Source organism: Carassius auratus, chromosome 7 (genome assembly GCF_003368295.1).
Source record: "Carassius auratus strain Wakin chromosome 7, ASM336829v1, whole genome shotgun sequence".
Classification (NCBI taxonomy): domain Eukaryota; kingdom Metazoa; phylum Chordata; class Actinopteri; order Cypriniformes; family Cyprinidae; genus Carassius; species Carassius auratus.
In genome coordinates this window covers 33210041-33236086 of record NC_039249.1, presented here as the reverse complement: position 1 = coordinate 33236086, position 26046 = coordinate 33210041, and the positions used below count along the sequence as shown (strand labels likewise).

General features: G+C 39.7%; 1 protein-coding gene across 44 annotated transcripts in view; it reads left to right on the top strand.

The window, feature by feature from the left end:
* Positions 1–1438: 1438 nt before the first annotated feature.
* Positions 1439–26046, top strand: part of LOC113106534 (receptor-type tyrosine-protein phosphatase delta-like) — a 339617-nt gene continuing 315009 nt past the window's right edge. For 26 of the 44 annotated variants that reach the window (XM_026268559.1, XM_026268581.1, XM_026268579.1 and 23 more), the window contains exons 1-2: positions 1439–1663; positions 1761–1789. The gene's annotated coding sequence lies outside the window, so the exon portion shown is untranslated. The remainder of the gene's footprint in view (positions 1664–1760; positions 1790–26046) is intronic. The other 18 variants (XM_026268602.1, XM_026268600.1, XM_026268597.1 and 15 more) reach the window with 3 other exon arrangements.

The window sequence follows — 26046 nt, the reverse complement described above, 5'->3', positions numbered from 1 at the left end:
CTGGTCTATAGCTGATATCCTGCAGTTAGTGAAAGGTCTGAAACATCACAGTCGTCTGCTGATTTCAGGCACAGATCTCGTGAATGTGCTGTTTCTGTGCGGGTTAACATGCTGAGATTGTGAGCTCGAGTTACACCATCGATGTCTAACACAAATAATAAGCCGAAATGATGACAAAGGAGCGAGAAACCCAGCAGTGGTTTATTAAATTCGTGCAGTTGAATATTTCTCTTCTTGCGCGTGACCCAGATTCAAGAAGAAACGAGGCATGCCAGGAGTTTCCCAGGTCTGTATCCAGATGAAGTGACCGGAGCAGAGCATGCTGGGAGCTGGAGCACACGTGATGCTCTGCTGCCCTGCAGACAAACACAGCCCAGACTCTCTTACTACTGCTCTCTTCTTCCTGAGCGCTTTCTAAATTTATCCCGGCCCTTGCAGTCATGTGTTTAAGGTGTAGAGCAGCGGGGAAAGGCGCTGGAATCAGATGTTCACTTCCTGGACTCGTGTTCAGTTCAAACTCTTTGTCAGGGCACTTTTTTATAATGAGACTGACTCACACTCAAACACAATATAATGTGCACGTCATTAATAGAGAGATAAATGCTTTTTCTCTCTATCTGACATTATTCTGTGCTCTCTTCAGACGCTAACGGTAAGTGACGTCCGTCTGTCTGTGTCACCAGCTGACCTGAGGACACACACACACACACACACACACACTGTGCTGAGGCTCTTCTGCAGGTGTGTGAGATGACAACTGTCTCATCATTGTTTTCTATTTCAGACGCTGCTGTGAAACACAATGAGAAGTGTCACTTTACAGGGAATGATGGATCCTTTAGGACGCAGAACTTCTGGAACATGTCCCGATAGCACACACACATCACAGAGACGCTGTATGACATCTGTGTTTGCTCATATAGGACTTCTCCTCTCAGATGTCAAATAGACGTTTAAAGGATGTCTTTAAGATGCTTATGATTAAGAATCAGTGTAAATCTGACATCTTGCAGACATCCATCACGTGTTTGTACACAGCTTTCCAGATAAAGTGATCAGACATAGAGACTTACGAGGGATCCAACTTTGAGAGAACATTCAAAGGGAATGTTCCTATAATGTTTGCAAAATGATTGAATGGAATGTTCCCCCCGCATCACCAAAAAAAAAAAAAAAAATCTAAATAAAATACAAAATGATGAGTACAAACATTTTCATAACTCAACAGAAACATGAGAAGAGCCTGCAAGGCTTGGTAGCCTAATCACCATTTGTTCTTCAAGTCTTGAGTTCTGAAATAAACGGAGCTGATTTTCTTCTGCTCTTCTCAACAGATAACGCGTTTACTCGAGCTGGTCAGATGAAGCTGTTTGATCCGGGATGTGCGGCGCGCGGCGGAACTGCAGGAGCGCGCGTCAGTCTCGCGCGCGCACACACGCACACACAGAGTCAGGTAGCTCCTCTCCGCGCGCGCGCGTTTCTCTGTGATGCTCGCGGGCGTCGGACGCGCGGATGATCGCGGCTGATTGTCAGTGTGTGGAATAAGACGCTCTTCATCCTCATCCTCATCTTCATCCTCCTCATCACGGCTGTTTCTGGCTGGAGTGACAGAAAGACATAAAACCTTCCTCCGGGTCCTCAGCGCTCCTCTGAAGGCTTTTGGGTGAGTCTTCATCATGCTCTTGATCTTCTTCAGCATCTTCATCCTCCTCTTCTTCCTCCTACTCTACTGATGATTGTGTTTCTCTCGTGTGTTTCAGTTTCTGCTTTGTGATCTTCAGCGTTTGGAGTAAGTACAGATACTTTCACTCTCTCTAAGTGTGTGTGTGTGTGTGTGTGTGTGTGTGTGATCGGGACATGTGTGCAGAAACTCTCAGTGTGTGTGTGTGTGTGTGTGTGTGTGATCGAGACGTGTGCAGAAACTCTCAGTGTGTGTGTGTGTGATCGAGACGTGTGCAGAAACTCTCAGTGTGTGTGTGTGTGTGTGTGTGTGTGTGTGTGTGTGTGATCGGGACATTTGTGCAGAAACTCTCAGTGTGTGTGTGTGTGTGTGTGTGTGTGCAAACGGGACATTTGTGCAGAAACTGTGTGTGTGTTTCAGGTTTGTTGTTGTTGCGGATTTCTTATGAGGATGATGATGATGAAAATTTCAGAAAAGCTGTGAGATGAACACAAGTGATTACATCTGTGATTCTGCCAGGAGAGAGAGAGAGAGAGAGAGTGTGTGTGTGTGTGTTGTGGGTCAGTGGTGCTGTTTCAGTTGGTCATGGGATTTCTGGGTCTCTGATGATGATGATGGTGATGAAGAAAAATGTCTGATCGGGCAGAAAAGCTTTGTTGGGACACAAACTCCAGTCCCTGGTCCAAGTGTGTGTGTGTGTGTGTGTGTGTGTGTGTGTGTGTTTAGCTATAATGTTTGGAAAGATGTGTCTCCAGAAGTGTGATGAATCTGTCTGGGGTTAGATCATGATCATCAAACAGTATGCATTATTTATTTAAAGATGAATAACTTGTAATTAGTTCTCGTTTGTAGCATCTTCACCAGAACGGCCCGAGGTTTGATGAACTGTGTGTGTTTGAGAGTTTGTGCTCATCTGAACTCTGGAGGATAGTGTGTGCTGATCTCGTCACTGTCCCGTGTGCTTCGTGATGTCAATCTGTGTCTGTTTCTGAGCTCAATCAGCGAATCTGCTCCACACCTTCATCATCATCATCATCATCATCATCACCAATACTACAGTGATTGAGACTCTGTTTTCTGCTGTTGTTGTGCACGCCTGGACTGATCCGGTCCTTTTTTATTTTTTATTTTTTTAAAACATTTTTTTTATCAGTAAAGCGGCGGCTTACAGAGCAGTGGGATTTGGGACTGTGTGTGTGTGTGTGTGTGTGTGTGTGTGTGTGTGCTCGTGGAGGGATAAGGCATGTTCTCCTCCTGGATAACGCCCACGGCTCTCTGCTCGGAGCGCAGGGCTGTTTAGAGCTTGAAGCGGAAAGATAACAACTCAGATGGAAAATGTTTTTTAGGGAAAGAGCTGCTAACGGCTCAGATGTTCATGCAAACGGCGAGAAGGTTGATGTTTCTGAGTTCGACATGTGCAGCGTTTGTGAAAGTCACTACATCTCTTTAAATGTGTTTAATTACACGTCCGGTGAAATAAAAACCTTCGTGTTTGAGCTCTATTTGTTCTGACCGTTAAAACACCACAGTCTGAATATTTGACTGTTTGTGTGTGTGTGTGTGTGTGTGTGTGTGTGTGAGATGTTCTAATACCGCACACTCATTTTGTGCAGTTATGTCATTCTGTTGAGCAGCAGCCTCTCTCTCTCTCTCTCTCTCTCTCTTTCTCTCTCTATATCTCACACACACACACACTCAAACACCCCCCCCCCACACACACACACACTGACAGAGTGTTTATATTAAGATGTAGTGACAGGTGATTTTACCTGCTTGTTGTTTGACGTTTTCAGGAGCTTTACTTCCATCATGCATGTGTGTGTGTGTGTGTGTGTTTCTGTTTCTCTGTGGAGTGTAAATGAGCAGCTGATATGAAATACGCTCGAGTAGCTCATACACCGGTGCAACATCTAAACTAAACGCCATCTGGAACTGTTGCATTGTCTTGATATATTATATTTATATATTATAGAAATGCAGATTACCTCATATTAAATACAGGAAAATGAATGCATCGAATATTTGCACTTTTACAAAAAATAATTTGTCACAGGAGATATTATAAAAAGAAAAAAAAAATCTTAGTCCTTAGCAGGGATGTCAATTAGATGTTTATATAAATATGCATATGAATATTTGCTTGAATAATAATAATAATAATAATAATAATAATAATAATAATAATAGTAATAATAATAATGTAGGCCTAAATCAATTTTTGTGAGAGACAGTACATTACTGAAGTAAATCAAAGAGCAGAATAATGGCTTGCTTAGAAGTTAAATAAATAAATTAATTAAATGTAAAATAAAATTTATATATATATAAACGGTATTATCACGGTATTGAAATTTATTTTTAAAAAGTGCTCAAAATATAGTATAATAGGGTAAATAACTTTTTTCTAATAAAAAATAACTGAACATTTAAATAAAATAAAGCAATTCCAAAATATATATAAAATGTAAAGTTTTGCACAGATTAAAGTGCTACAAAAGAACTATAAAGACCAATAGGTAAGATGGACATCATAGCAAATACACAAATCTGAATGGCTATTCAAAATGTATTTAAATATATTTAAGAAAGTAGCACATCTGCTTTATTTATGGGGTTTCAGGGTAAGGACTGCATTATCTGCAGTTTAGCGCCATCTGCTGTCAGAGATTGAAAGTGCGTTCATTCAGCGCGTCTCTCACGTGCTCTTCCATGTGCTTCTCATGCGATTGTTTACATCAGAGCACAAGCGTGTCTATCAAACAGCATGCAGAGGTGTTGTGCATTTTGATAAGTTGATTGGAATAGTTTTCTTAAAATGCATTTCAATTTCTGAATAATTTGTAATATAACTATTTGCGGTATTTATAAGGGCCCACGATAACAATATTGTGCATATTCATTACCATAATATATCGCATTACGGAATACCTATATATATATATATATATATATATATATATATATATATATATATATATATATATATATATATTTATGGTGGAGAAATTGATGTTTAAGTTCCTAATGTAGTCCAGTCAATCTTCATCATCATCATCACCACAAGCGTGTATAAGCAGCAGTCGAAGGCGTTTCCAGCATCTCTCCTGCACCTCATTCTGTCCCGATTTGTAGTCTGGTGTTTGGACTGGGACTGAGCCTCTCCTTCAAGAACAGCAAGCCACATTAGTTAGGACGGGATGAGCAGATGAACTTGTGAAGCAAGCAATGGGTTACTCTGTCCCTGCGTCATCTGATGACGTCATGATTGTCTTCCCCTGCTCTGCTGATCTGTGTGTATCTGTCACTTCATCATGAGCATTATTATTAGTGCTGATTTGTTGTAGTTTTCTGTTCTTTTCTCATCTTTACTGTTATTCTTCCTTGTTGGTTTTCATTGTCAGCAGCTGAGCTGCATCTGCTGTGGCAGTGTGAATGTACTGTTATTTGTCATGTTAATAAAGCACATTAAAGCTGAAGTGTGTGTGTGTGTGGGGGGGGGGGGGGTTGTTGAGGTGGACGGCAGGCTGGTCTCACTGTGTGAGCCACCATCTGCTCTCCTCAGCTCGACTTGTGGAGTGAAATAATGAGGAATGAGCGACAGAACGAAACAAGGATGAGCAGCGAGTTCATCAGAAAGTGTGAGAGGATGGTAGACACGGACAGTTTCCGCTCACCTGCTCCACCTTTGCTCTGATGAGACTAATTAAACACAACCCCTACCTCTCCCTCTCTATCGCTCTCTGTCTAACTCTCTCTCCATCTTCCTCTTTCTCTCTCTCTCTCTATCTCTCTCTGTCTAACTCTCTCTCCCTCTTCCTCTTTCTCTCTCTCTCTCCCTCTCTCTCTCTCTGTCTCCCATGACACACTACATCCTGTCCATATGTTCTCTACGCTCCACACATGCTCCCCAGCTGAGATGACTCCACCCACTTGCTCAGATGACTCCACCCATCCCATGAAATAACTCCACACTGAGAGATGACTCAGACACAGTCGAGAGAGAGTGTCCTCACAAGAGCTAGAGTCCCAATGGGTTGTGTGATTATGTGTAGTTTGGTGTAGATGTCCGACTATGAACGAGCTTGAGGAAACACACATGATCATTTGGTGCCATCATCAGTGCAGTTCAGAGCAGATCCCATGAGCTTTATTCATGAATGGCCTCTTGTGGCGGTGCTATCAGAGGTCCGGTTCTCAGTATGGAGGTAATGGACAGGATAAAAAATGAAGAGATGTAATTGGAGTAATAGAGGCCTTTATCCAGACAGATACAGATACTGGGCAGGAATGATCGTCTGTTGGAGACACCAAGGATGGATCAACCTGTGGCTCTTCATTTCATCAAACCTGTGTGAGAGACACTGGGGGCATTTACATGGGACATTGTAATGGGGTTAAAAGTCCAATCTGCTTTGGTCATGCAGCGCCCCATGAGTTCTGATAGGTATTCCAACAGAAGTGTGATATTTCACTGGTTTGCATGTCTTCTTCACTTTGTTCCAGATCAGACAGTGGGTGCGATTGCATGGACATCAGTACATTAACTAATTATTTACCTTATTGTAAATAAGACAATATTAAGATTATGGTGTTTACTTGAGTTGCTTTTAGAATATTAATATCATGTTCCCGTTGTACATGTTATTATTACATAGATCGATTAATGGCACATGTCAGTATGTCCCCATGTGGCACCATCCGATGTCCCCTCCAGGATTTCACTCATCAACCTACAGTTTGCCTTCGTTATGGTATTTCTCATGCTGTAAGTGCACGAAGACGATGACGTTGTTGAAGCCATGCTCTTTTGCCATCAAACGGTTGTCCACTGCTGTGTGTGTATCCTGTCACGTAACGCAGTGAAAGTCCTACACATGGTAATAATGTGATTACGGTGTGTACATGTCTATGCTGCACTTCGATAATGCGACTAAAATAGAAATTCTCCATGTCTGGAGTATGACTTATCAAGTATGTTGGATCCAGGTTATCAAAATCTCTGTTTACATGGTAGATCCTTAATCAGAGTATTGTCTTAATCATGTTAATAGTAGAGTATTGTTGTCCATGTAAATGTACTGAGTGTTAGTGGTGTGGAAGTGGAGTTTTGCTTGGAGAAAGGGTTTTTTGATAGTTGCTCTGTCAGTGTTTCTTCTGTCTCTGTGATTTGGGAACTTTCCCAAACACCACTCTACTCTTCATTTGCTCCTGTGGACTCAGGGCTCTAAACTCATTTGACGCTCTTTTGTGACTAATTTTCTCAGTTGGTCACACAAACATATAATTTTGGTTGCAGTCTACCACTGACCCATGTCTGACAGGTGCACAAGACCGTAGAGCAGTGGTTCCCAGCCTCGTTCCTGGAGCCCCCCCACACAGTCTCTGCTCATGAGCTGCTGATCTGGATCAGGTGTGTTTGATTAGGGACACATGGAAAACATGCTCCAGGAATGTGGGTGGTAACCCCTGCTGTAGTGTGTCATTGTATTTCATTGTCATTGTAGTCATCATTCTATTGTCATTGTAGGATTGAGGACGGTGCTCATACGCTCCCTTGGTGCACTCTCAGTGCACACTTAATGCACACTTCTGCCAAACCCATAGTAAAGCAAGATCTACCTGACAATCAAAGCTCCTAAAAGTGAAAGTGTGTGTTGCAAGGACTTAGGGTGCAACCTGGAACATGGTTTCTGTCACTAGTGATTAGTAGCAGGAATCACAAAACCTGGAGTGAACCTGAGAGCCGGAAAGGAGAGCATATACGATCTGTTTGTTGCTTAGCGACACAAAACTTGGTGCTTTGGGGTCTCAATATTAAGTACTCTATATTAATTATTTGTCTATATAACTGTTACATAAAAGGCAAAACCAAATTGTGCAACAGTGATGTCTCCCATACTCGTTTAACAGGAATCTAACAACAATCTTCTGATTATCATCTCAGAGCTTCATGCAGACAGCGAGTCAGCTCAAATCTAAAACACTGCTCCGCTCCCAGACTGGTAAAAGTCACGAAGCATCTTGTGGCACACATGGAATGACCCGAGCTGTCACTTGTGCTGCTCCTCACCTGTCTCACAATCTCTCAATCTGTGGTCTGCCTGTCAGACGGCAGAGATTCGTCTGATCATGGAAGTGTCCACCTGCATCTCTTTCTGCAGGAGTCAGTCAGGAGTCTTCATAGTCCTCTCACCATGTCCAGGTGACAATTTTAACAGCATTTAAATGACAGACAATCCAACTAGATTCTTGGCTCCAGGAGATTTTGGTGGGCTAGAACAGAGGCTTACAGATATAAAGAGTGTTGTGCTAGTCCTCCATCATTCGGGAAGGAGGTGGAGCCTCTTTTTGAGACCAGGATCAGATGTGTTCTTGAGCTCATGGACGCTCATCGGAGATAGACTCGTGTGAAACAGGTGAGGGTACGGAGGGAGGTTATCTGATCCCGATCTCCCAATGGAGACTCTTTATTTGCTTGTTCATCTGCTCTGCAGTGATGCTCAGTGTTGTTTCTCTTTGGGCCTCACGCCAAACTATAAAAGACGTGGTTTAGTTTGGTTTGCATCTGTGGTCAAAAAGGTTAAATAAATGGTTCAGTTTGCTGGGTATTTCTGATTGCGCCTTTGAAAGAACGGCTGTACCTCCCTCCTGAGAAGCTTGCCTTCTGCTCACAGATGTTTTATCTACCAGTTTACTTACCTTTACCTTCACTTAAGCTTCTCTTCAGCCTTCAAGGTGCTGGCAGTGAGAACGTATGTTGTATGTACTCTCAGAATAAATCTGCAAAAGCTGGACCTTTTTGAGAGGCTCAACACCTTATGACTGGGGCAGTATCCTCAGAGGGTCATCTCTGTACCCTGTTTACTCCTAAAGTTAAGAGTTAATTATGTTAAAGTTAATTATGATGTCATCAGTGTCAGGAGGTCTGTTTTGACATTTTTGTTTGATAGTGGGTATTACTCGTGTGTCTTGTTTTCCCATCCTAAAGTACTGATAAACTATATACAGCTTTATTCAACATATTTTATCAGCGTCAAAACCATTCCACACGGTTCTGCAAATTTGCCTCCAAAACCAGAGCAATAATAGCAGACTTCGTCTGGACCTGCTGGTTAGGAAAATTACCTTCAGCCAGAATTTCATTTCATCGTGTGGTACAGTATTTCAAGCGCAGAATACACAAATATTGTTCTTTGCTCATTCTTGCAGAAAAAGTCTAACATTTACTCTGTTAAACCTGAGAGCAGATCTCCTAAAGACGAGAGCCTGAGCACATCTCAAACACTTTAAATAAAGAGATAAAGTCATCTGCTGTTAAATCTCTGTTGTACGCTGGAGAACTCTTCAGCCCAGAGGAGCACAGAATGCAGATTCCTGAAAATACCTGCTTCCGTTCGCACGATCCTCCTCTCAGCAGAAATGCAGGATAATTTAGCAGTTCATTATTCAGAGATTCAGCTGAAATCACACGCACACGTTTGTTTGCCCTTCGACATCAGCAGCATGTTTTCTTCATCTCAATGCTCTCGAGGCGTCATTAACCTGTATTCAGTCTTTAAGGGGTGGTGGACACTGAGGTGGAGGCGCTGGGTGAAGTAATGACTCTCTTTCTTACACATCCACTGCATTAGATGATCAGAAATAGATGGCAGAGTTTCTGTAATAAAGATTATTTCACAGATCTAGCTGTCCTAGTGAAAATGAAGTACACTTTGTGTAACGAGTAATTATTATGAAATCTAAACTTACATATCTAGTGTAACTGAATGTAATGTTTTCCAGTACATCTGAGAACTGTGTTTTATTTGCCGTTAAAGAGCCAGCAAGATGAAAATTCTAAGCTTCCTATCACTGTTTATAAGTCCTGTACATTAGGTTTAAATCCATCCAAGGTTAAAAAACATTGTCATTTTGTCAAAATATAATTTTCAAATTATCTCAATTCTCAGAGATCCCCAAACGGTTCGCGCGAAGCTGTTCAAAAGATTCAGTTTCCTTAAACCCCACCTTTCGGTAGCATACTGTGTTCTGATTGGTCAACTGACATAGTCAGGTTTGATTGGTTGTTCCGCACACACCTCCACGGTAAACTATGCGTTAGCATCTGTTTGGGGTGAATTATGTCTTATTCCTCTCACCGCGAAGCAAACAGTAAAATAAAAAACTTGAACAGTCTCGCTGCTTTTTCTTCTGTGTGGGTGTATTCAAGCCGCGCTTCAGTTTGAATCTGAATAGCGCGTTCAGCGCGGGGGCGTGGTCACGAAGGGAGACAGAAAAACAGACATCGCGTTGTTTTCATATGGATTGCTTTATCACAGAATATCTGTTTTCGGCAGCACTTGTTTAGTTTTAAAGTAGACATGCCAAGTTTTCTATAGATATCTCTCTCATTTCTCTTCCTTGAGTATTCACGGAGTTACACTTCATTTTAATGACGTGTTTGTACATGACGATCAGCGCAGACAGACTGCAGACAGCACACATACTGATAAGACGCTCGGGAGAAAACAAACACATAACTTCATAATCGTACTTCGCGTTGTGATTCGGAGATGCTCGTTGGTCTAAATAAAGTTGTTAATGAACCATCTTTTATGATCAAACGCTTTGAAAATCCTGCTGTACTCACTTATATTAGAAAAGCAGTCATCAGTGAAATGTTGTGAACACAACAAAAGGGATTTGTTGTACTGCTCTGGTATTGTGGTAAAAATGAATTTTAGCCATTGGTTCTTCTGATCTTCATTCTTTGGCAGTGAAAATAAAACAAACTTGCCTTTACAATTAAAAACACACTGTCTCCTCGACATGATGCTCTCACACCAACCAGAGCGTCTGTGTGTGTGGGGGGGGGGGGGGGGGGGGGGGTCAGAGGTCAGTTTCTCTCAAGACGGTAGGCGGAGATTATTATGCAAAGTGTTCTAGTGACGTACATAGAGATGGGCAAAATATTTGAAATCTATAACGACTTGTTTCAACGATTCAGAGTCGACTGCTTACTTTAGAAGCCAATAACTTTATAAATCGTGTACTTTTTGGTTTAATTACTTTGCACATTGTTTACACTGATGGACAGCTTCATCATACACTGTAATACAGGTCATTTTTGATATCCCATCTGTGTGGCTCTTTAAATGTATTATAGCTCAAATCTAATTCAAATGCAATTAGCTGAACATTAGGACTTAAGTAAATCCTGATATGCAATTCCATATGAAATATCTGAAATAGGGTTGATTTGCTGATTGTACTGACAAGCATCTATTATAAACTCAAATATAATTTAAATCGAGTGCAATTTAATGCATTTAAAATATGTAAATGTGTCAAATGTGAAGTCACTACAGCTGAAATAATAATAAAGTACTTTACATGTGCTTTGTATGTTAGTCAACACATGTACTTAAGTGAAACTTATTAAAATTTATTTAAAAAATTGCACTTTTTAAAACTGTACTTAAGTGTGTTTAGAAACTGTCTCTTGAAGTCACTTAAGTGGCCTTCCATTTCATTAATATTGTATTATCTGCAAGTACAGGTTCGCAAAACTAATTTTTAGATTCGAAATACACTACAAGTGCACATCCAGTACAGTAAAATGGTTAGTTCATCCCCCCTAAAATAAAATCATGTCATTAATTACTCACACTTGTGTTGTTCAAAACCTGTAAGACCTTCATTCATCGTCGGAACAGAAATTAATGTATTTTTGATGAAATCTAAGAGCTCTATCACCCTCCATAGACACTACTACGATCAGTGCTCAGAAAATAGTCCTGACATGAGCATGCGTTCCTCTGGATGTAAACAATGCTCTTCTCATTCAGCTTGGATTTCATCAAACATGTATTAATTTGTGTTCCAAAGATAAATGAAGTTCTTACAGGTTTGGAACAACAACTGATGACAGAATTGTAATTTTTGGGTGAACTAACCCTTTAAATGCACTTCTTTTTCAAAGGGTCAAAACAGTATTCCGTTCTGCTGGTGGATATCCAGTTTGCTTCCTTCAAAAGCACTTCATATATCTTTCCTCTCCAGCTCTGATCGTATCAGACTGATGGAAGCTGGGCCAGTCAGAGATGATCGGAGACTCCAGCAGTCCTGAGTTCAGAGCAGATCAGAATTAACAGAGTTATTAGAGTAACACATATGCATGACAGAGCTGATCTGCTGTGTTTGTTTCACGCTGGGAAATCTCATTTTACTTTGACTCTTCTGTATGGTGTTGAAGGCAGTCATTCATCATCATCACTCACATGAACACACACTGTCCGTCTCTCTGGATGGAAGACAGATCCCCGCCTGCTTCAGACTGAATAAATCAGAAATTTGCTCAGAAACTCTCTCCATCTCTCGTCTGAACAAACCAGTGTTTATTAAAGGATCAATCCCATCCAGAAGAACTTGTGTTCCACTTCCTGTGACTCCAGATCTATTTTTGCTGTCTCTCATAAGAATGAATGAGAAATGCATTGGTTTTCTGAGCCGTTTTCTCATCAGATCTGACGAGGAGCTCTGAACACATGAATCAACATCTGACCGCTGGACAAATACTGACCACAAATACTCAACTTATCTCAGTGTTTAAACACATTATCAGCAGGCAATGGACTCTTATCTAATTTTGTAAAGTACACAATTAATGTTGAATCATTTATAGTGAAATTAACCCTAATGTGACCATGAGTGTGTGTATATATATATATATATATTAAAAGTTTACATGGCACATGATCACATTAGGGTCAATCTAAGCATGACTGGTTCAAAATTATTGGTTCAGCAAATCTTAATTTCTTATTATGTGTTTTTTTTTAAATAAATCTATTTATTCATGTTTTGAATAATATTTTGTTTTTACATTTTAATTTTGTGTTTTATTGATTGATTGATTAATAATAATAATAATAAGAAGAAGAAGAAGAAGAAGAAGAAGAATATGTTTTTTTAATATATCCTGGATTTGAAATGATTTTATGAGATGGATGCTACAGAGCTACAGAATTCAAATCTGCTAACAACCACATTAATGTCCAATATAAGGTTGAATGCTCATTCAGTAATTATGATTCATCAAGTGGACTTCATTGACCCCTGATGATCTTAATGATACTCATCTGTGAAATGATGAACTGAATTCACTGTTATCTAAATGTCCTTTCATTCACACACGTTACACACTTACATTGGGGGAATTAAAACTCTGATAAATATAATAGAGTACTATTGACTGTAAGAGACTACAGACTACAGAACCTGAAATTAAGAAATACAGAGTTAATTAGAAGGAGTTGAGAGTGAGAGAGAGTGTCCTGAATGATGCTCAACCTGAGACGAGAGATTGCAGACTCCAAGTGACCAGCATTGAAGCAGTGGATTGTGGGACAGTTGTGAGGAGCATCTCCGTTACACCTGAACCCTGAGCTCCTCTGTAACGCTGCTGCTTGATCTGTGATTGTCGTCTGGAAAGTCAAGCCTCCTGCTGGATTACTCTGGAACAGCGTCTGGAGAACTGGGTGTATGCAGATCAGATCTGCGAGACAAGCAACGATTCAAAAAGCACAGATTATTATTATTTGATGTCACAGGCTGTCTGAAGAGAAGCTGTAATATTCTTCGAGAAGCAGCTCTGTGTCTGTCAGGATCATGTGAAGCACGTCGATCAGAAACTCTAGAATTAAAGTTCAGTCAGCGACTGAAATAAAAGTGCAGTGTGTTTCTGATACTGCAGTTCTGCAGGAACTGTTCTTATGGGGGAAAGAAGTGCATACTTTTAAAAAGAGTAGTTATTATGGTTATAATAGACGTCAAAATTATATATTTAAGTACAAACTTTACAAACAAGCTTTTCGTCTGATTAAATTCGTGCTAAATATATTGTAGTTTGAATTTGTATTAAATGCAATTAAGTGTGAACTTTACAGCATTTATGACTAACTTAAGTAGGACTTAAGTATATTTATATGTAATTGAATAATTATTTCTCGTCTTTGAAATGTGGTTTAAGTTCTGCCGAATGTACTGACAAACATTTATGACTAAAATACACTTAAATTGCATTTCTATTGAAACTTGTGTGTCATATTTAAATATTTGTAATGATTAACTTTAAGTGTAATGTTGAATAGCACACACACAAAATGATAATCAAGTACTTTACATGTGCTTCAATATGTTTGTAACGATGAGCCAGAGATGTTCGGATCCATATGTAGAAATGTTATTAAGAATGGTCAGACAGGCAATAATCAGTAACAGCGTCAGGCGTGTCAGGAATAACCAGCATCAATAACAGAAACGAGCAGAATGTCGGGGCAGGCAGCAGAGAATCTGAGTCAGTAAAACAACCCAAAGGTCAGGTACAAACACAAGGGAAATCGCTAGGAAATGTCAGACAGGCTAAACAAGACTTCACAGTGAGTAAGAATGATTGTGCTGCTTATATATGTGTGTAAATGAGGTGCAGGTGTTGCAAGGAAATTGGCTGATGAATGAGGTGCAGGTGTGGCAAGGTGATTGTGATGCAGTGACTCATGGGAGATGTAGTTCGGGTGTGGTGCAACAGTATGAGAGGCGCTAGTGTCCAAGTGATGATATGGTGACATCTGGTGGTTGATGGGTGGAATGGTCTTGAGTGGAGTGCCCTCTACTGAAGTTCATGGGCACTCCAGCTAATGATCGTGACAATGTTTTTCAATGAATGAGAATAAGTGAACTTCTTTAAACAACACAAACAATTATTAAAATAATGATTTAAATGTACTTTAAAGTAAAACTTTTTATTTGACATTATAGCAAAGGCACATTTTACAGCTATGTACACTTCTGGTAACATTTTATTTTGTTGTGATAGACGTTATATTCATTTACTATTATAATAATAATAAATTATGCATTATTGCATGCAAGTAACCCTCAGCCAAATCCTAACCATATAGTAAAAACATGTTGTTAATTAATATAACTCAGTACTTAAATGTTTAATTTAATAAATTGTAAACACTTTTTCCACAATATTTCTTTCACCTCTGGAATGTCAGAGATTGTTCTGGTTTTTGTTCGTTTTGTACGCTTTTTCTTTACCGAATATACTCAGAAATCGGTATTATTACTGTAAGGTCATGTCTAGATCATGAAGTTTCAGATATTATTTTTAGCTCGTCAACATCTCATCTTAGTCACAGAATTGTTTTCTATTAATTAATATTTTTCGTCTTCGTTAACGAAATTAACACAGGTTTCTGGAAACAGCTGGAGATTATGAAGATGTGTGAATAAGCATGTGATTTCAGTTTTCAAAGGAGAGTGCCAGATTTCTGTAAATCTTTGTGAACAGAAAGACAGAAGTGGAGTGACACCACATTGCAGTGCAGTGTATGCATCTGTTCGTGTCATATGTGCAATAATGGACAGACACCGCTGTCAAAGTTTGACCTTCTACCTGTTTGGAAGCCCTTGTTTTTCAGCAGTTTGTAAGTGTTTTGCCTTGTATTTCTCATAAGATTTCAGCGCGGTTGTCTTTGCTAGGAACATTTTTAGACTTACTGCGTTTTTCGGTGGTAAATACGTGCTTATGTTACTTTTGTTCTCATGGCTATTGCGGGACTTGTTGTTCTCTCGTTGGTCTGATTGCTTCTATTGTTCTCATTTGTAAGTTGCTTTGGATAAAAGTGTCTGCTAAATTATTAAATGTAAATGTAATGAATTAATTACTGATATTTATTGGAGATCATGAACACAGCTGTGCTGTACTGATGTTCACTAGATTAAAAAACAGCTTTTACAGATATGTTCCTTGTTTTAAGCGTAAAGGCTTGTTCACACCAGAATGAATATCGCACGCGGTTATCGCCGACGTTTAACGCCTTGTGACTAAACAAAGGGGGCCGATGTGATTGTACACACCGATGTGCAAAACGAGAGGTGTATACCTGGAGCTGCTGAAGTTACAGTAAAACACGACTTGGTGGCGAGCTTGCCAAGCACACTTGATACCTATGATGAAGAGGAAGTAAGTCGACCAAGAAGATGCATTGAGGCAAGATGAATGTAGAGCTGCTGGTCTCATTAGTGTCTGAACACAAAGGGCTTTATGACAATGTGACAGTGACTACAAATATCTCAATAAGAGGGAGTTATCATTGAGAGGAATTGCAGATCAAAAAGGATTCGATGCATACCGGGTATTTCTGTTTTTCATTAAGCATTATTTAATGTCATGGAGGGAATTTGCATTGCAATTGCAATTTGGGTATTAACAGAAGAACATAGCATCAAAAAACGTTGGCAATAATCGTCCTGGTGTAAACGAGGTTTAAGTCTCACACAGTTTTCTGCACGTTTAACTCCCGTTATTTACACCTCATGCAAGAATCAGTGGGCAGGGCTAAACAGACAGTGATGTAGAATCGTTAAGTGGGGCTTAACTGGCAGAGATCTAGAATTGGTGGGCGGAGCTAAACAGTCAGCACTGTAGAATCTGTGGATGGGGCTAAACAGGCAGAGATGTAAGTGACATGACATACAGCCAAGTATGGTGACCCATTCTCAGAAATCATGCTCTGCATTTTAGAATTAGTGGGTGGGGCTAAATAGGCAGTGATGTAGAATCAGTGGGCGGGGCTAAACAGGCAGTGATGTAGAATCGGTGGGTGGAGCTAAACAGGCAGTGATGTCGATCTACTTCTGTGGAGGTGGAGCTTATCCACACTATTACATCATAGAGTTGTATAATCCACAAGCTGTCGTTTTGTCACACTGGGTTCCAAAAACAGTTTTTAGACTAATGAGGAAGTTTTGAGTTCTGAAACTTGCAGGATGTTTTTTTATAGCACAATGACCTCTTATATGTTAAAAGATCAAGACCAGTTTTGGTTTCTCAGTTCATGACCCCTTTAATATGTGAAGTTTCCAGCGTATGATCATGTAATGAGTGCTTTCTCTCAGCTGGTGTTCATGCAGCAAATGAAGCAGATCTGAGTTCGATACGGAGGTCAGGAGGAGTTTCACCAGTGCTTGAAACACTTCATTGTGCTTCTCAAGATGTTTCACCCCTTTAGACCCATTTAAGATCATCAAACTGCTCTGATAAGCACTTCTGAGTCAGCGTGTGAGTGTCTCTATGTGTGTGTGTGTGTGTGTGTTTAACCTATCATTCATTATGCCAACCCTAAACTGGCCTCCACACACTTTATTAATCCCTCTCTCTCTCTCTCAAACACACGAACACACACGTATAAGTGTGCTGTTATTAACTGATGTACACAAGCAAAAACAGGACATGGTAATGTAATATAATAATGTGTAAAAAAGGCAGATCAGTTTATCAGCTGATGAGTTTGGCTCGGTCTGTGTTTAGCTGTCTGTGATATAAACAGGATTAGAAGTCTCACTAAGTGTGTGTGATGTGAAGAGATTTCAGGAACATTAAATGTGATTTCAGGAAGCGTTCTCTCTTGTTCTGTGATGGTGGGAAATCTCGCACATCCCGTTTAAGTGAAAATTAAAAATTATTTTTAACACATTGTTTCCAGGCTTTCCGCTGTAGATTAACAGATTCTCATTATCACTCCAGCGCATGAGAGAGATTTCATTAACCCCACGCTTTAATTATCAAGGTGTTAAAATCCAAGTAATGGGATAGAGAGAGAGAGAGATTTACAGTAATTTAATTAATATGTATCCTTTATTAACACATTATATTGCTTTCTTTAAAAAAATAAAATAAAATTGACAATTGTATTAATTTCAAGGAATGTTTGGAATTGAGCTCAGGTCTTGTTGTCTGTAATGTTGGAGATCTTTGAGCTGGTGTTTATGGAACGCTGGCTTTAGTTCCTCATTAATTAAAAACCACTCTCACTGTAAAGCCCATGTTCCCGTAGGGCTCGTGTAACACCACTTCTCAATTACAGGTGATGTTCCCAAACCGTTTTCAGTCATTCAGACCCTAACCGAGCTCCTCACAACTCTTTCCTCTCCTGTATCTGAAAAGATGCAACTACAGTAATTCATCACAAAACTTCCTGACAAACTGCTGATCTAGTTCCCACAAGAGAAGTGACTGCTTCTGCAGATAATAAAACCGTTTCCTAATTTTAATATGGTGTGTAATCAAAAAAGTGTTAGTCTGCACACAGTAAGTCTCTTTTTCTCCGGTCACGAGTCTTGCATTTAGTAAACAGTTAACAGAAGCTACTGTACACCAGTTAAATCCAGACAATTAAAATATATTAAAATAAAGCCACATTCAGTGTCATAACACCCGCTGGTGCCAGCGGTTCGTCAGAGCAGCTCATCCCAAAACACCTAAAAACATCATAACCACGCCAGGTAAACCCTCCAAATTTAACTCAGCATGTCACAGTTTAAGTGTGAAACATAGACACTTCCAGGACTGTGTTTCTAAAAACACTTAAAAAGTGACCTTCTTATTAATGTCAAATTAAAAGATTTACTTTGAAGTATGTTTTAAATCATGATGTTTTAATAATATTGCCGTGTTTAAAGTAGTACTTTCATACTGAAGCAGATATTAAGAGCTTGAATATCATTTAAACTGTGTGTCATTTGACTTTACATTTAAAATGTCTATTTTAAACTGACTGTTTCAATGGAAATGCCAGTAAAATATATTTCAGTTTATCATGAATGCTTTTCAGTACATTCAGCAGTGATTAGACCATATTTAAAATAAAATAGAATTAAGGATATATTTGAAATTTCTAAAGATGTACTTACTGCAGGCCCTAGGGTCAAAAACCCTTTTCAAGTCATTGCAATAAACATGAAGTTAATTATCTGAAACATTAAATTCAGTTCACACTTGAATGTGTTATTTTAAAGTTCATTATTTCTATAATAATTAAGTACTATAATCTGGAAAACTACACCAGCCCTGAAAATTAGTTATAACAGCTTAAAATAACTTAAATATTCACGATTTTTTTTCAACTGCTTACACACATTTTCAAAACTTTGCCTCTTTTTTCCCCAAACTTTAAATGAAAATCCAAGAATTGCACGCACAAAATGCCTCACATCTTTAGTAAAATGAAGCACTTCATTCAAAATATCACTGACACTTCTCAAAAGCAAACATTAGCAAACACCTTTGCTATGATATTAATTCCTGTTATATTTTTGTGTTACATAGAGAATTGTGTGTTGTGTTTTGAAAAAGTGAAATTTAAAACAGAGTTCAAGGCTGATAATTAGTGTATAGTTTTGCAGATTTGGTGTGTGCTTCTGATGTTTGAGTGTCAGCTTTCAGAAACTGTGTGACAAGGAAAGATTTTGTGTGTAAGCAGTAAAAAAAAATAAAATAAAATAAGAATAAGCTAAAGTAAAGATTTTAAATTTGTTGTAGTAATTTTGCTGCTTAAAAGTTTCTTTCTGCAGTAACAGTCATTCAGCAGTATCGTCTCGGTTAACCCTCTGGAGTCTAAGGGTATCTTTGGGGCCTGGAGAAGTTTTGTCATGCCCTGATATTTGTGCTTTTTTCAGTTTCTTATAAATATCTAAATGGGTAAAGTCTAATATCACTGTAATCAGCACAAACTGGGCTATAATAATATGTGAAATGCATGCATGTACATGATTGTATTTTTGAGAAAAAAAATGTTATGCATGGTTAGTGAAAAACTAAAAATGTTAAGTCACTTGAATAAGGCAATAAAACACATACCTAAAATTGGTTGCCGGAAAAGTTGAGAACTGGAGCTTGTAGCCTAGAATTTTTCTTTCTAAATTATGTGAAAATCATCTTGTTTACTCATTCACAGAAAACAATATATTGATTTAAATTTTCTAAGACACTTTTTGTTGGTAAAAGTCATATGCGAGTAGGTGTCAACTATCATGAATATCATTGTGATTTACACCTGAGAAGACAAAGGCCGCATAATGAGCTGCATAATGAGCTGCATAATGAGCCGCATAATGAGCTGCATAATGAGCCTCCCATTCAGCTGTGCCACTGTGAGGGAGGACTTACAAGAAAGAATGTGAGAAAAAAATAAAAGTATATAATTTTATGTTTGTAGTTTATTAAGAATATATTTAATTATCCCACAACATTATTTAATATCCACTTGGGGGAGCAGTTAAACAGTTTATTAGGAACAATCAAAGCTTACTTTCATACAATTTTTTTGGCATCCTTACTCCAGTCAGACAATCCTTCAGAAATCCTTTTAACAATCTTATTTTCTACCAAATAAACCCCATTTATTATTATCATCATCATTATTATTATTATTAATGTTGAAAAGAGTTTTTTTAGGGGGAATAAATCGAAAGAACTGCATTGTTTTTACATTTGTTAGAGTTATCTCTATTTGTCACATTTATATTATTTACATCAAGCTTTTGAATGGTATAGTATTGTATATTGTTATTGAAACTTCATAATGTTTCACTTGATTATACATTTAGTCAGGAATTATAGTTTGGAAAAAGTATTTGGAAAAAGTCTAACTAGTAAAATGTTTACACTTTATGTGAAAACTAGTACAAATAAATAAAAAGAGACTTACTCATGTTTATGATCCCTGTTGAATAAAGTGCTTCATTCTTTTTTCTGAGGAAATCCATTTCTCAACCACATCACATCTTTTTGGGGTGAGTTATGTCTTATTCCTCTCATCGCGAAGCAAACAGTAAAATAAAATAAAAACTTGAACAGTCTCGCTGCTTTTTCTTCTGTGTGGGCGTATTCAAGTCGCGCGCTTCAGTTTGAATCTGAATAGCGTGTTCAGCGCGGGGGCGTGGTCACATTAGATATAATGAGCGGAGATATGAAAAATAGACATCGCGTTGTTTTCATATGGATTACTTTATCTCAGAATATTTGTTTTCATCAGCACTTGTTTAAAAGTAGACATTTCAGGCTTTCTATAAATATCTCTCTCATATCTCTTCGTTGAGTATTCACGGAGTTACACTTCATTTTAATGACGTGTTCGATCAGCGGAGACAAAGACTGCAGACAGCGCACTTTGTTTGTTATCTTTAATTTATAAGTGCACAAAGGTTCTTTGTTATTATGTCTGTATCCAAAAAAAACTAGACCCTTTACAGATTCGATTGATGTATTGCTCTTATCTGTACGATTAAAACTGAGAGTGTAATTTAAGTTCTTTTCGGGGTTATCCGGAGAAAATGACTCAAAATGCATATATGCGTTAATCGACTCGAAAGGGTTAAGTATGGTAAAACTCATTCACTGAAGATGCCTGAAGATTCCCGGAGATGTCACATTAGTGACCGACGAATTGGGATATTGCTTTGATAGATCAATCTACTTCGAGTGTAAACTAAACCAGCCAATGCACATTTGCATGCAATTACTGTATCCAGCTGCCAAAGCGCCATGGGTGCTGCCCCTTCCAGTGCCCTGTGCCAGCTGCCTGTGCCCCTATTAGGTGTAGGCCGGGCTCGGAACAAGTAGTTCCTCTCACCATAGTCAAAGCACTACTTAACTGGGTGAGACTGGATGACACTGCGAAAACGTACCAATTCTACTTGGAACAGGGACGCTGTGGATGCCCCATACTTCCTGAAGGAGTTTTCGGAAGCAAATACACATATGGCATCCGTTTAGGAGTATATGGAGAAATTAAAGGTGATTAAAAACCCTTTGGGTAGAAGTCTACTGGGAAAACACAGGCTCTAAGGCTATATCGTGGACTACATAGGTCTCAATATGAAACCCAGCAGTTCTCACGGTTTCATCATGAAGGCCTGGCCCCGGACGTTCCTCTGTGTCCAGCTGCCTAGGGTGATGGAAGATCTCAACCGGGACTACAGTACGGACACTCTGGAGCAGTTTTAGCAACTAAATGGGGCTACCCGGGGCCGTTTGAGGTGAGAACACAGGAGGACACCGGCTCTACACGAAGGCTATAGAATCTAGTGAACGTGTTGGGGGTCGTGATGGTGTTCACTACCTCCTGGGGTAGGTCACCTAGAACCTCCGCGTCCAACCCAGGGACCAGAAGTGGAGTTTCCAAAGGTCTGGACACGGGTGCCAAACGGTGCTCTGTCTCTGAGTCAGTAGATCATTCCTCAGAGGAATCAGACAAGGAGGGGCTGTCACGAGGAGAACTAGTTCCCTCAGTGAGGGAAATGCATTTTTGCATAGACCCTGTGGCCAGCTGTGTGCCAGTGCGTCCATGCCGAGTGTCCCCTCGGTCAGGGAGTAGAATAACTGGCAGTGAGAGGTCTCTGGGGATGCAAACAGGTCTACCTGAGCAGTTCCAAAATGTCTCGTCTCTGTTCTGAAGCTGGACTGTCAGGGGATTGAGTCGCCATTCTCCCGGGAGTTTTGCTTGAGACAGCTCGTCGGCTGTACGATTGAGCAGGCCCCGAATGTGAACAGCACGAAGTGACCGCAGAACCTTACGACTCCAATGGAGGAGGTGGAGGGCGAGTTGCGACATGCAACGGGAGTGCAGACCACTTTGTTTGTTGATATATGCATCGGTCACTGTGTTCTCCATTTGGACCACCACGTGTTTGCCTCGTAAGCAACATTTGAGACGGTTCAAGCCAAGACACACTGCTAACAACTCTAGACAATTGATGTGCCAGTGCAGCTGCGGGCCCGTCCAAACCCCTGATACTGCATGCCCACAGCCAGTGGTGGAGGCATCCATGTAAACCACAGCATGCCTGAAGATCTGTTCTAGGTGCACACCTGCCTGGAGGAACGTAAGATCTGACCACGGGGTGAGGGTTTGGAGACAGGCTGGTGTAACTTGAACCCAGTGAGCTCTGCACTGCGACGCCCATCTCAGGACTTGGCCATGGAACCAGTGCTGGAGTGGTCTTATATGTAACAGACCGAGCGGTGAGCAGCAATGACTTGGTGAGCTCATCATGCACTTCTGGGAAGAAAGGCACTGGGGCACGAGAAACCAGTCATCCAGCTGGGATGGCTCGAGACGTGGTGGAGGATTCCATTTGAGCGCTACCATCTTGGCGGACCGGGAAAGCATAGCTGCCATCTCTGGATCTGACTCAGGCTTCGCCACCATCCCGGAGGGTAGCAGCGCAGCCGAATCTTCATCTGACAGCTCTGCCTCCGATGCTGAGATCGACATCCGGTCAGGGAGAAGTCCACTGAATACCGCTGGTATGTTCTTTGAAGAGGACCCAGCACAGTCCCTGGGTCACTCCTCTGGATCGTAGGTGCAAGTGGTGGTCCCCAGAGGGTTGGCTCCCTGCGGGGTTTGCCACCACTGTGATCAGCGGCAGCTGGATGCAATAACTGCATGCTAAGGTGCATTGGCTTGTTTAGTTTACACTCGAAGTAGATTGGTCTATCAAAGTGATATCCAAATTTGTCAGTCACTGACGTGATGTCGAGAGTGAACGACTGAAAGGGAACTGTCATTTGTTGACATTCCTTGGCAAATATTTCAGACAGATGACTTTTACTTTATAAAGCTTGAAATGTGCTCTAGAAAAGACAGTGATGTTTGCTCTTATTCAAATGCTGCAGTTGGTGAGATCAGAGCTGATAGACCAATATTACAGCTATTTACCTGCTTAAATATCCTCATTACCTGTGTGTGTGTGTGTGTGTGTGTGTGTGTGTGTGTGTGTGTGTGTGTGTGTGTGTGTGTGTGTGTGTGTTGAGTCCTGTTGGATCGTACATGCATAATGGATGAGATCTGTATGAGGTTAGGGGTTCAGCATATGCATAAACTCTCTGCTCCTCACAACATCACAGTTAATGAAGACTTCCCTGTGTGTGTGTGTGTGTGTGTGTGTGTCTGTGTGTCATATATATATTCATGCACATCAGAATCACACATCAGAATTCATGTCAGTCTTGATGAGAAGACTTTGATGAGATTCCTGAAGTTAAGAATGTGCTGATTAAAAGAGACACAATGTTTCTTAACAAACTTAAGTATACTGTACAGTGTTATTGGATTAGGTGGATTATATGATACACTACACTAGCTTTAAATATGTTAAATATGCTGTGTATTTCGTTCAAAAATACTAATGATGGAAAGTGTAATATAAAGTGAGAGCAGGAAAAGCTTGCGCTATGATCGATGGGCTGTGTAGTGACCCACAGCGATGATGACAGAATCAGCCGTGGATCTGTTTGAGATGTGCTCAGATGAGTCTTCATTCTTCTGTCTGCTCCACATCTCACTTTCTGATTACTCCTCTCTGTGTCCTTCTGTGAAGCGCTGGAATTCATTTGCCTAATTTAACAGCACACAATGCTCAATCTTCCATCATGCCTCATCTGTTACGTCAGCGTTGATATTTGCAGTGATTTACTGAATTCTGAGCATGTGAGTGATGAATTCAACAGACCCTGTGTGTGGATGAAGAGAGAAAACAGACGATCTCAGGGAATACAGAGCAAATCACAACACTCAATCAGTGTTTTCTGCTATTTAACTGGATTTTAATTGCAATTAAAAAATAATTTATTATACTTTCAATTCGTATTAAATGTAGTAATGAACTTTAGAATGTGTTGTACTTAAGTAGGGCTTAAGCACATATGTATGTGTAATTTATCTGCAATTTCCAAATTAATAATTTAAATAAAATGAAATCATTTCATAATTACTTTCACTGTCTTTGGCATCATTTAGTCATTTAGTCAATACTGACAATCACGTTCTTTGCATGTGCTTTAGTATGTTAGTCAACACATCAAAATGCACTTCAAAACATGAAAAAAGATTAAAACACAATTATCTAAAATGATTATATTTGAAGTCAAACTTTTAATATAACATTATTACAAAGATCACTTCTTAAAAGTGTAAAGTGTGTTTAGAAAAAGTCATGAACGTGTCTATCTTTTAGTCACTTAAGTGTCCTTTTATGCATATTATATTATCTGCAAGTACAGTCATTTATTTGTTTCTTTTATTATACTTTTAAGATTTGACGGACTCTACAAGCGCACTTTCAATACAATCACGTGCTCTTCTTCTTCACCATGGTAAACACATTTCTGATTTGCTCAGTTTGTTTCATCAGAGTAAAGTTGACATTAAGTGTTTGTGGTTCTGACTCTGGAAACTCAAACAGACGCGACACACACACTGTTTTAATACGCTCTGTGTTTGTGTTTCTGCTGGCTCTTTGAGAGCCTGTAGGATATTGATGAGATATCGGTTATCTCTGGACCTTACACTCACAAAGAGCCTCCACACATTTATCGTGAAAGAGCATCTCGAACGCAGGCAAACAAACACAACACAAGGTCAGAGCAGAACGCTCTGTGACGGCTGACAGTGAGAGATCCGACTCCGGACAATATCAGCTCACTCTGTCAGGTTATTCATTTCATGTTTGGATTCATTTGATGTTTGTCTGAGAGGAGATAGACCGGCTCATTTCACATCTCAGAAGCTTTCAAACAATTAGCGTTTCTTTGAATCTTCTTTCCTGGACCGTTAACTCAAACGAGCACGTACCTGCGGACGCTTCCATCTAATGAACATCAAAACGCTGCACACACTTTGACCAGTGAACGTAAACACACACACACACAAACCTGGACTGTTCATGTGTAGATGTTGTTTGTAAACTGTAGGCAAACATTTGTAAGCCTTTAAAGCTCATTAATCCAATTACACATCAAATCACATCTGCTGGAGCTGCATTTAAACTGATTTTTACTCTCGTAAAGTGCTTTAATGTAACACACACTCGCACACACACACACACACACACACACACACACTCATCAAAGCTCTTGTGTTTTTCTGGATTGATGTTAATTGGTAGATGAATGTAAGTTCTTCACACCTGAGTGTTTCTCTGTGGATTTGGTCTGTATCCAGCAGCAGATCCTCAAGACCTTTAAACCCCGCTGGGAGCCCAACGGATTTGAGGCTAAATCCCAGATCCCACATCTGAAGAACGGCTGCGTCCCGATTGGCATACTTATGCCACACACTTCAGCGGTGTGCTCTGCTGGTTACAGGAAACAGCACACTTCTCAGCATGAAGCCAGAGAGAGCTCCAGCATCACCACATGCATTTGAGCGGAAGAAGTGTGATGAACTGCACTGAATGTGCTCTCTAGTGTGCTTCAGATGTGTATGCTTTTAAAAACTCGACTTGCAGATTATTTATGAATGAAATAAAAGGCCTCTTAAGTGACTTCAAGAGAGACACTTTCATGACTGTTGCTAAACACATTGAAGTACTCTTTAAAAAAAGTAAATTTTCTAATAATGTCGAAAATTTACTTAAAAGTACATGTTAAATCCCATTTTAGTAATATTTCATCATGTTCAAATAAGTACACTTATTTTGATGCATTGACTAAAGCACATACTATATTAATGTAATATAAAATCATTACATTA